The sequence below is a fragment of the Pteropus medius genome, unplaced genomic scaffold (assembly GCF_902729225.1).
Source record: "Pteropus medius unplaced genomic scaffold, Ma_sr-lr_union100, whole genome shotgun sequence".
NCBI classification, from domain to species: domain Eukaryota; kingdom Metazoa; phylum Chordata; class Mammalia; order Chiroptera; family Pteropodidae; genus Pteropus; species Pteropus medius.
In genome coordinates, this window is record NW_024340696.1 from 20,778,780 (window position 1) to 20,789,586 (window position 10,807).

The 10,807-nt window shown below is 36.2% G+C and overlaps 1 pseudogene; it reads right to left on the reverse strand.

The window, feature by feature from the left end:
• Positions 1 to 10,408: 10,408 nt before the first annotated feature.
• LOC120610862 (uncharacterized) lies at positions 10,409 to 10,527 on the reverse strand (annotated as a pseudogene).
• Between the last annotated feature and the right edge of the window lie 280 nt (positions 10,528 to 10,807).

Below are 10,807 nucleotides of genomic sequence, written 5' to 3' on the forward strand. Positions count from 1 at the left end.
AAATGTTTATTTAGAATGAGAAAAGACATGACAGCACATTATAAATTTTAAAAAGCTAAAGATTTTCCAAATACAAAATCCAGAAAAGTAATAATACTTTTATTAATTGTTTTACAAACCTCCATAATACTTTTTACGTACGTGTTTTGGTTACATAATCTTTAATTATCTTTTCAAATGATTTCAAATGATTTCAAATGATTTTCCCGTGACAATGATTATAAAATAAAATATATCTTACAGTTCAGAATTTGCAGCCTTAGGAAATCATGTGATTTTACATAAGTCTCAACCTTTTTATATTTAAGGATTTTCAGCCTATATAAAAACCAGCTATAATTTGGTGGAGACCAACTCTGTGTGTAATGGGGACATCTCAGATTGCCATTAATACTGAGGAAACGAAGCCACTGATGGTGATTGAGGGCTGCTGTAGGCTCAGCTTGTGTAGCTACAGCTGCTCCACAACTCAATCCTTCAAACTATTCACGCCCTTGTTCAAAAAATGATGCCCCAGGTGTGGCTGCTGCAGGTTAGCCAAGTCTCAACTTTCATTAAGCATCATCTTTGGCTCTTTGACAGCACTCCCCAGCTACCTCGTGTTTGCTGATGCATCCACCTGACCTCCAGGTGTCTTGAAGCTCCTGGATCCTGCTTAAGCTCATGTTCTGGCAGCTTTTTTTCGTTCCGGTACCTTTTAGTCTCTGCACATAGACTGCTCAGGCATTGCTAAGGTAAGGGATGCTGACCGAAATTCAAGGTCTGCTAATCAAATTTGTTTTGCCTTTAATTTAAGAGATTTGCATCCTTTGCTAGTGTTCTTGCCTCACACACTTGCTGGACCCTTGCCAAGCACATTTCTTTGTCTGCAACTCACACATTCCACAACATCAAAAGTGATCTAGGCTTATAGAGGCTATAATGCTAATACTTACCTGACTTATTGATTTTCTTTTAACTTTAACTTCACTTTGTTATGAAGTTGTATTTAGTGAATTTGGTTTAAGTAAATGCTTAATTTTTGATAAGCGATTAAGGTTTGGGATACAGTCTGACATGTTATCCCACTCATTCATGAATCACTCTCAAAATGTGTGAATAAAAGTTAGTTTTCCTCAGCTCAAGCATATCTAACATTTTAATTCTCACGTTCAAAGTCTCCTTTGACCTTGAACTGTATTAGCTGAGGGAATGTTCTTTGTGAATTTGAGAACAGGTTAGAGAGTCCAGATCTTTTAGGCCTTCTTTTTCTAAATTCTTTAGAGTCTTAAAAAAAAACTCCAGTTCATTATTTTGAGAGAGAAGTTTTTGGGTTTTTTTTGTTTGTTTGTTTGTTTGTTTGTTTTTTTTTTTTACACAATAGGTGGAATAAAATTCTGAAGGAAATGTACTCTTTGCTTAGGAAGAACAGAGTATTTTTGAGACTGTTCATGGGAGTTGTGGTATCAACTGCTGTAGGGCTGTGTCATTACTTGCATGCATCCTAGACACTTTTGCTTTCATAAACCCCTTCCTTCATAAAAAAGTATTAAAAATTCTATTTTACAATTGCGTTGGTATAAAGACAAATATAATCCAGGTTGGATTCTATTTATATATATTTTTTGAATTAAAAAAACATTTAAACATTTAAATTAAGACATTTTCATTAGCTTCTTAAAGTATCATGGGTCCTGGACACTGTGGCTTTTGTGTTTAATGGATAAATCAGTTCTACTTATTTTATTAAAAATACAGCAAAGTATTACATTAGAAACTCAAGATGCTATACTATTCCCTCGGCTTTAAATGAAGAAGACACACTTAAAAACAAGGTTATTACTAGTTACTTCAATCACAATGAAATTTACTAGAGAATAAGTATCATTTATCATACTAACATTCAGTCTTAGGCCATATTGTTGCCTTCTGGAAATAAATATAAACTAAATATAAGTACTTCTAATATGTGGCAAACTCAGTAATTATGCCCTAAAATTGAGTAGCAGGATAGAAAACACTTTAAGAATCAACTTAAGTAGAGAGTCCAATGTTATGTGGCAAAGGTGTGGAGGAATGGGAAGGAAGAAAGTGCCACTGGTGGGCCTGTCTGGTAGGGCTACAACCAAAGGCAAGGTGGGTTTCCCCTTAAACAGCAACATTCAGCAGCTCCAGGAAGATGCCTTTCCTCTTACTTGCTTGGTGATGCTTGTAATTAACTTGACTGAGAATGTAGACTTTCCTTTCTATAGTGGACATGGTGCTTATAATGTGAAAACCACTGAGAAAAGGAAGTATTGTAGGACATGTACGATGCAGGATTCAGGATTGCCATCTGAACCATCTCTGAAAGCAAGTTTTGTTAAGAGGAATGTCCTCGTTTTGCTTAGCTTTTAGAATCTGAAAAATCTGTTGGAGGGATGGAGACAGTTCTTTAGAAGTGTAGGTTGTCCATTGGCCTTCCTTGAAGGATAGCATGTGGGTGAGGGGATACAGATAAAGGAATCTGGGATACCAAAAAAGCACCCGTCTTCACAATCTGTGCTACAATCAGGGTGGGGGTGGGGCACAGTGGATTTTCTGAAGCAGTTTTAGAGTCTTGTTGTTTTGATGTTGGTTGGAGTGTGGGCAGAAATGGAACTGGGGAAAGGAGAAGGTGCCATGGCCAGAATTAGGCCAAGGAAACCAGCAGGGCTCCTGATACAATTGTGCAGGTTATGTACTGCTCGAAGCTGCCACATCTAAGGGAGGGTGGTTTGTTTACTTTGCAGACATCTTAGGTTTACATATTTATTAAAAGTTTTCTGGCAGTTGGTGGTGGGTTATCTTGTTTTAATAAAGTTAGCATATTATGTTCATTTTCTGACAGATGGGAATTAAGTGACTTGGGGTAAGAGAGAGTCTCTAATTTACAGAAAGGTACATTTAGGCTATTAGCCCTCTACCCCCCGGAAAGGTCACCAGCTCAAAAGAATTCTTGCACTTCGCCGTCACTGAGGGAAGGAGTCATGTTTTAGTCATCATTTTTCCTATGACCTAATATAGTAAGAGAGTATGTATGTGAAATTCAACTTTCTCCAGAACTGTGGTTGCCACTAGTCACATGAAGGCTATTCAGCATTTGAAACACAGCATTTCTGAATTGAGATGCACTCTAAGTATACGATACACACTGGATTTTGAAGATTAAGTATATAAAAAATATAAAATAGTTCCTTAATACCCAGTTTATGTTGATTATATATAGAAATAATTTTAATGAGTTAAATAAAATATATCATTAAAATTAATTTCCAATTTGTGCACTGATCTGTTTTGTAATTGATAAATTAATGAGAAAGTAAGCATTCTAAAAGCACACTAGCAGGCTTTACTCAACCAACTATGGACTTTTGTTAAATACCAGTGTCAAGGCATATGAATTTTCATCAGCACCACAAACTTTCCTATGGGGACGAGTGAGGTGGACTAAAGAATAGTCAATATATGCCATTGAATCCAGACTGTTCTCATGCTAAGTAGAAATGGCTTTTCCTGGGAGAATCTAGTTGCCAGGTGTGGGTGGGGCAGACTGAGACTGAAGGTGCTTTTGTTTGGAGTGGTGTGTGTGTGTGTGTGAGTGAGAGAGAGAGAGAGAGAGAGAGAGAGAGAGAGAGAGAGAGGGAGGGAGGGAGAGAGAGGGAGAGACAGGAAGAGAGAAGTGGAGAGGTGGAGAGAGTGTGTCAGGGGAGAGAGTAAAGGTAAGGGCAAAGGCAAAAAAGAACTCTCTGATATAACCTTTCTAGGACTAAATACTATCACCAACATAATACCATCTATACTGGAATTTTCAGGGTTGAATCAAACTCTGGCTGTCCTAAAACTTGGGTGTGATGTATATAATGCAATAAAATTGTGGAAGAATTTCTTATTCTGTCAATATTCAGTGTTCCACTGATAGGTACTGATTACATAAAACTAATGTCCAAAATATCAAAGAAAATATACATTTGTTCAAATGGTACAATACCAGAAGGAAGCATGAAATATTTACTATTCAATTCTGTTGCAGGTTTTATGATAAAAAAGTTATTATATTTGAGTGGATGTCAAGACAGGATTGTGAATTTAACAAAGGAACCCCTTAGGTAATTTATACTTCTTTTGAATAGGTCAAATGCTTATAAAATAAGAAACGTTTTAGTTTGACAGTCAGAAATCTAATACAGTAAAAACAAAGGCCTTTCGAACTGCTAATCCTTAACTTGGTCATCAAAGATAATAATTCATTTGCTTGTTTATTATTATTTTTTCATTTGAAAAGTACCAATTGTTCTAAGCTGTGGTCCAAATAAAAATTTAGCAATTCATATACGTATCACTTACTATTCTACATTGAAGACAAAAAACAAAGATGTTTTAATTAAAAAAAATCATGGGTGCTTGAGTCCCCATCTCAGAAAGAAAAAAGAGGCTGTTAGTTGCTGAAAATCTGTCAGCATTATTTAGTTTAAGTAGTTTTATATGAACAAGATAACTCTTATTTTCTTTTTTCTTTTTGAGCACATATTTGGTTTTCATCCCAGGTTTTAGGATAAAAAGTGTTTGTGGGAAAGGATGCTTGATATGAACCCACACATAGCCCAGAAAATATTCCTGAAACCACTAATATATTAAAATAATGTCACAAAGAAGCTAGGAGGACTTAGAGGTTTGTATCATGATTAAGAGTGTAAGCGCTGGAGCCCGAATACCTAAGACTGAATCCTGACTCTGACACTAGTTGTGACCTTAGGCAGGTTACTTCACTTTATGCCTTAAAATCTTCACCTGTAGAATGAGGGATAAAACCTCATGAGGGTTGTTTTGAAGAGTAAATAAAATAATGCATGTAAAGCACTGTGCCAGACATATAATAATTGCTCATAAATATTAGCTATTATTTAATTCTTCCACAGTTCCTCACAGTTCTATGCCCATAGTCCTTAAAGTATTTGTGGGGCAAATAAAATTTGTGGGGCAAAAAATATTAATTTATTTAATAGATTTCCTTAACATGCCCTTAGCCTACCAAATTTCCAATAATATGAGGATATCTGTTGTTAAAACAGCCTGGCTCTTTCCTTCAAACTTTGTGGTCTTGCCTTCCTTTTCCAAAATGATTTGCTAGCCCCATCTTTGCCTCCTCTCCTGCTCAGTGAGACTTGCCTCTACACAAGTACACTGTGTCGCTTTAAGATTTCAGATGGTCAATTAAAGAAGTGTTTGCAGATGAAAGGGGGCACTCCCCCTTTCCCACCACCATATTCCATAATTTCTTTTTCTCCTGTGTATCTAGAAGATTGCTGGAAACAGAAAGGCTACCACCAAGAGAAGGTTTTATAGGTGTTTAATACAGTTGAGATAAAATTGATTGGTACTTTCCTTCTAAACACTTCCTTGCAGGGGTAAGACTTTAAAAACAAAGAGCAGGTGACCATAAGGAAAAAAGTTCCAGTACTGGGCATCAGCTTGTGACTAGAGCTGTTTTCCTCAAACTGGGGCCTGGCCTCTGGAAAAATCCTAGTCCTCTAAGGAGACCTGGCCAGTGGTGTTTGCGTGTGTAAGCCTGGGATGCTGGGACCGAATCCAGTTTCTACCCTACCAGTACTGAGAATGCGGGCAAATTAATTAACCTCTTTTGACATTGGTTTCTCACATGTTACATGAGAATAATACAACTTATAAGATCCTTGTGAGGAGATGAGATGGTAAAGGTAGAACACCTGGCACATAGTAACTATGAAATAAGTGTTGGTTATTGTTACTGTTATTATTAATTTTATATCCGTGCCTTTGCTTGTGTTCTCTCTGCACAAAAGCTTCTTCATCTCTTTGTTGATGTGAGGAACTCCTTTTAGGAATGGCTCACTTTCTTGGAGAAATAGCCCCTGATTTTTCCTAGTGTTGTTGAGTCTCACCTCCCTCTATACTCTCAAGTTTTGTACATATCTCATGATTTTTAGTTTGGGGTTCTTATTCCCCTTCCCCGAACTGTAAGCTACTGTAAACACAAAGCATAAGTTCAACACATGCTTACTGACTGAATTAACAGTTTCTTTCTCCAACCTTATCCCTCCTGACAACTCCCCATATAAACTGCATCTAATTTCATATCCTAGACTCTAATTTCATGGCCCCTGAGACTTCCTGCTCCTCACACATTTTTGTGTCCTATTAAGTCAAACCCTCTTTGTGTTCTGTTCTCTTCCTGTAGGTCTACCATGTCCTCTCCTTGTGGCAGCCTCCTCGCCCAACTCAACAAAATTCCTTAGTCTTTCATCATGCATTTCAAAGCTGCCTCCTAAATTAAGCCTCAGTTAATGATTCACATTAACTTACCTTTCCAACTCCACTCAGGATGACTGCTCAGAAATGTAACATCTACGGCATAAAAACAATCTCAGTAGCAGCACTATTATTACAGGTGTCGGATGAATAAACTCTTTCCACTCCTCCCTAAACCCCCAGTGTGGGCTGATCAAACTGAGCACTCAAACACTAGATGTCAGGTATAACAGATATGTTTGGTTTTTGCTCTGGAAGGAAGATTAAGGTTTCTCGCAGGGGGCTTCTGGTTAGGAATCCTTTATCTGGTAGGCGAATCATTTGAGATGCCCTTGACAGCTGGTTTCAAGAGACCCAACATAATGGCTTAAACACGAAAGGGGTTTATTATCTTGCATAAGAAAGAATCTTAGAAGTCTTTTACATTTCGTTTTCTGTTACATGCATACACTTGCACATGTGTATATGAAATATATTTATCTGCCTATGTTTTTCATTTTTTATCTTATTTGCTTTTTAATGCATTTAGGAAGATAAATATTTTTGATCCATATGTATGTTTAATTTTATATGCTACTTTTAGATTTTAATTCTTTTGACATTATCTCTTAGTTTTTTAATATGGGCAATGATAACAGTATATTTTCTCTTCCTTCCTCCTTCCCTTCTGGCCCTCCACTACTCAATTTTGGTCAACATATTATATTTTTAGTTTTTAGCTTTGTACTTTTTAATGTTCTTGTATTTTAAATACTTGTTTTGTCAGCTAAATAATATGTCCTTTGATTCACATTTATTACATATAAGACCATAGGTGAATTTACTCTATCACGTACCTTCTTTCCTTCTTCCTCTTCCAATTTTTTTTTGGCATATAATTAAAAATTTTCAGGACATATAGCATGCCATTTTAATCCCTTCATTTGCTTTTGGATTGGTTCTACAGTTAACTATCCTACATGCCCACTACCATTCCTTTTGCTTTAGGGTAAGGAATTTGCCAAAAGCTACACAGAAAGTAGGCAATAGAACCAGTATTTAAAACAAAGTTTGACAGAAAATTTCATGTGTTTTCCACTACTCCATACCTTTTTTGAAAGTGGAAATACACATACACACACATTTAAAAGATAAACTATTCTGAAAGCAAAAGAGATCAAAATAGTACATGGAAAAATGAGCAAAATATAAAAAGAAGTAAAAAGGAAACAATAAAATAGAAATAAATATACGAAAGAGATAAATACATGAAAAAGACAAAGTCACTTCAATGGCATAAAATATGCAAAAATAAATGATTTAAAATTTTTCACGTGAGTATAAAATATTACGTATTTCTTGACAAGATATTTAAAGCCAATCGTTAGTAAAGAACAAAGGATTAACAAGCATATAGAGGGTTAAATTTTTTTTCAAAAAGGATTAACAAGCATATAGGGGTTAAATTTTTTTTCAAAAAGGTGTTAAAATAGACAGCAGGTTTGGTTAAAAATCCTTGAGATAATCTGCATCCCTTGAACAAAGGCAACAATAGACTCTAGCATAATACTTAACCCATTTGCTCTCCTAAGGGATAGGTTTCTTGCAAGAGATTTCTGCTTTGGTTTTCTTTGACAGTTATGTAAATCCTTTGGGTTGCCATCAACTGCCAGTTTCAGAAGATCCAAAACAGCTTAAACATAACAGGGAAGTCCAGAGATAGGGTGGTATTTCCAAGATTGTTTATTTCAGTGGCCTAATGGGGACATCAAGATTCCAGGTTCTTATCATCTTTCTCTATTGTGGCCACTGACATCAGGTTAGCTTTTTCCCAAGGCTGTTCCCCTCAGGGATACAAGATGGGTGCAGCAGCTCCAAAACCACATCCTTACAGAACCACAACAAAGATCAGAAAAGAAACCAGCACTTTTTAGTGGACATTTTAAAGAATGTGTAATCCTGTCCAAATGGCCTTTCCTACAGACCTCCCGAGTATCAATGACTGGAACTGTGCCACATGCTCACTGCTAAACTAATCAACAGTAAGAGAAGAATAGTTATCGTTATTGCTCTAACATAATCTAGATTCCCCTTTACATCTTTGTGGCTAAGGATGGACACAGACTCTTCTGAAGCACATAAATACCCAAATTCAATGCAAGAAGGAAATAATCAGCCCACGGCATTTGTGTGTATGGAGACAGAACAGAAAGACTTCATCTTTTACACTCTACCAGTCTGCCTCTCACTTTTAACTCTCAAATACCAGTGAGAGTCAAGATGGTCTGGGTGAAGGCACACAACTTTATCTTTTTTGCGTATATCTTGTAACAGCTGATGGTTTTGGGTGTAAGTTGCCAGCATTAGATATATAACTTTTTCCATATAATGAATGACACGGTGGATTTCTCTTCAAGAATGGCCATAATGAAGTATTTACCCATGACTAATGTCCAATTCTTAAGGTATTTATGAGTCAACAAAGTGATCAGGCTTAATGTCTCCATGAGCTGGATACATATATGAGCAGTCACACTCACACACACCTGTGACTCCAGTGAGAAAAATAAATATACAGCACATGTTAAAAACAAGCCTTTCCAATGGTTGAAGAGGGTCCAAGATCACATGTCCAGAAATACATACAAATTCAAAATTACTTCCAAAATGTTCATGAAAAAAAGGAAAGATACAAAAGCCAACACAGAGAAGTAAAATGTAAATTATAATAATAAGCAAAATTTATAGAATGTAATGTGCCAGATACTATACTCAGCTCCTTATGTACATTATCTCATTTGATTTCATAATAACACTCATAGGCAAATAGTACCATTATCTTCATTTTACAAATGGGATACTGAGGCTACAAAGACATTGCTGAAGTCACCCTGTTAGTGAGTGGTAGTTCCAAAGATTGAACCCAGCTTTGTCTGCTCCAAGGCTGTGTGGTTGACCTTTGACCTTATCTGAAAGGATGGTGGAAACAATCACATACAGTCCCCCTGAAATGTTTCTTCTCTCTTTAGGAGACTAAAAATGCTCCTAAGACCTGCTTGGACATTGTGTTTATAGATTATCACTGCTGCTTGAAAAGAACTAAGAAATATTTTGAGAACATGACATGTGTCTGATATAGAAGCTCTCTATACAGAACAAACTTTATAAATAAATCCTCCTTCTAGCTTTAAAAATATAAAATACTTTAAGTGGAATTTATGCAGAAAAATACTTTAATAGTATATAATTTTATGCCATTTCTATTTGAAAAGAAGTTTTTATTTTGTTCTATGAAATAATCTCTCCCCCAAAAAGCAACTTCTCTTTTAAATTTCTAAAAAAATTTAGTTGGAGAAAAAGTTTGCCTAGACCTTTTAAAAAAGTGGCAATACATTTTCATGATTAAAGGCATTATTCATGCAAGTATACTTTTGCAAATACATTAGCCTATATAATATATATGTCTATAGGCTTAAAAAAAACCAAACTAAGTTCCATCTTAATAAAATCGAGCAATCAGAGCCTTATAAAATGAGTAACTCAATTATTTAGAAAGTTTAGGATGCTGGGTATATTTAGGACATGGTGGAACTGAATTGATGACAATTCAGTGTTTTAATGCTTTGCAGTGCAATGGTACTTAATTTACAAACTTCAAAATTGGGGTAATTAGCAGTTAAATTTATGAGACTTGAGTTCAGTTTGGCAAAAGCTTTGCCAGTGTTTCACATACTTCATATAAATCCCCAAGGATAAAACTCTTGCCATGAAGCAAGGTTTCAATCTAGGTCTTTTAGAATGGTAGAGTTACAGGAGAAACACATGATTTTCTCTGTGTGTGTGTGTGTGTGTGTGTGTGTGCGCGCGCGCGCGCGCATGCTTGCACATGTCAATGTTTATTACAATGGGTGATATGATAATCATGCCAAATCTGGGATCGATGAACAGTTCTATTAGATTTGAGTACATAGAAAGAGTTAAAATTTTATTTTAATTAAAGGTAACACAAAGTTATTTGGACTTGTAGTTAATGAAATACACAGTTGGTACTGTGCTGTGTGGTAATTAGCTGTAAGTCATAAGAAATTTAAAAAATGCTGTCATTATGTCAGCAACTATTTTACTCATTTTTATTATTTTTTTAATGCTACAGCACCTGGTATTCTTAGGTGGTCTCCCATCCAAGTACTAACCAGGCTCGACCCAGCTTAGCTTCTGAGATCAGATGGGATCGGGCACGTTCAGGGTGGCATGGCCATAGACAAGTCTCATTTTTAAAAACTTCTCTGTAATTATAAAGTTTTCCCTGGATAAGAACCATTTTCTCCCTTTGTCTCTCCCATTTCCTTTTCCTCCTGCCCATTCCCAAGACAGAGGGACCCAAGTTCTGCCCAAGCATTTCCACTCATTCACCCTCTCCCCCTTCCCACTATATCAGGGGATCCAGCTGCATGAAAGCACCAGCCCCTGGATTCTGCAGACCTTGAAGCCATGCTTAGTTTGGGTCCTTATATGTGCATCATCTGCTTTATTTGGAGGCTTT